Source organism: Sinocyclocheilus grahami, unplaced genomic scaffold (genome assembly GCF_001515645.1).
Source record: "Sinocyclocheilus grahami isolate Dianchi unplaced genomic scaffold, SAMN03320097.WGS_v1.1 scaffold2592.1, whole genome shotgun sequence".
Taxonomy (NCBI): Eukaryota; Metazoa; Chordata; class Actinopteri; order Cypriniformes; family Cyprinidae; genus Sinocyclocheilus; species Sinocyclocheilus grahami.
This window is the reverse complement of record NW_015507771.1, coordinates 1-1161: the sequence shown is the minus strand read 5'-3', so window position 1 is coordinate 1161 and position 1161 is coordinate 1. Positions and strand designations below refer to the sequence as shown.

The 1161-nt window shown below is 32.0% G+C and overlaps 1 long non-coding RNA gene across 1 annotated transcript in view; it reads left to right on the top strand.

Moving 5' to 3' along the window:
* The window catches only part of LOC107575361 (uncharacterized), a 5002-nt gene extending 4041 nt beyond the window's left edge, over nt 1-961 (top strand). The window contains exon 3 of the long non-coding RNA XR_001607857.1: nt 845-961. This is a non-coding gene — a long non-coding RNA (uncharacterized lncRNA). The remainder of the gene's footprint in view (nt 1-844) is intronic.
* The last annotated feature ends 200 nt before the right edge of the window (nt 962-1161 follow it).

Genomic DNA, 1161 nt, shown 5'->3' with positions numbered 1-1161 from the left:
CTTTAGTTGGGCTCTTGACCCTTGACTTCTGAGTTAGATTTGTTTTCTTCTCTGGCTGTTATAACCATGTGTTTATGAATCATAATTGTTATAACACAGATGCTCAGCGAAAATGCAATCAGATATTGGTGGTTATATATTGATGATGTCAATATATGATGAATCTCAACAATGATAACGGTTAAGAAAATATATATATAGTTTATTTATTTAGTCATTCAGCAAATGCTTTTATCCAAAGCGACTTATAAATTAGGACAATAAAAGCAGGCAAAACTAACAAAAGAGCAACAAAATATAAGTGTAAATGGCAAGTCTCGGTTAGCCTAATAATATGTATATATATAATATTATACAATGGTCACCATTGTTGAGGTTCATATGCTGATTAATGATGTCTGTGTGAGTCTGGTTATTTCCATAGATGAAAACATTTTGTGCTTAAACTGTTTGGAAAATGTTTTATTATGATAACTGTTCCCAACATTGTTCCCTAGCTGTTTTATTGACATATTTCTGTAGTTGAAACCGTGATTGAATGATTACATATATATGTAATCATATATAAACATATAGATATGTTTTATTGCAGTAAGTTTTTCTGTTTCTTTCAACACCTTCTGATGTTCATTCATGTTTATTTTTGCTGTAATTAGTAGCAAAGAGGTAGAGATGATTGATTCATGTCCTGCTTGAACTGAGGCAAAACAGTGAATGCCTCATTAAAGAGTATCAAAGCATATATAGTTTGTATTCCGTGATAAAATTGACAGATTTTAAAGTGGAGAATATGTTTCTTATTAAAAGTAACAAAGAACAAAGCTTTTTGTTTGTCTTTTGTCAGTGTCACCAGGAGGAGAAGACAGAGACCAGAGTCTACAAAACCCAGTAGTGTGTCTATGAAGAGCAGCAGATCCTTGATGCAACCCCCTGTATTCAGTGGTGGAACACTGACCTCTGACCCCAGGTTAGTTACTAGCCACATATGCATTTGTCAGATGCTTTTATGTTTTCTCTGTACTTTTCCTTATATTCATGTACTTTTGAGAACAATCTTGATCTTTGTATTACAGAATTTCTTTGTACTCCTTATTTGTAAATTGTTTTGGAAAAACTTATGCAAATTCAAGTCTAGCCATCTTTATTTTTATATTGCTTTAT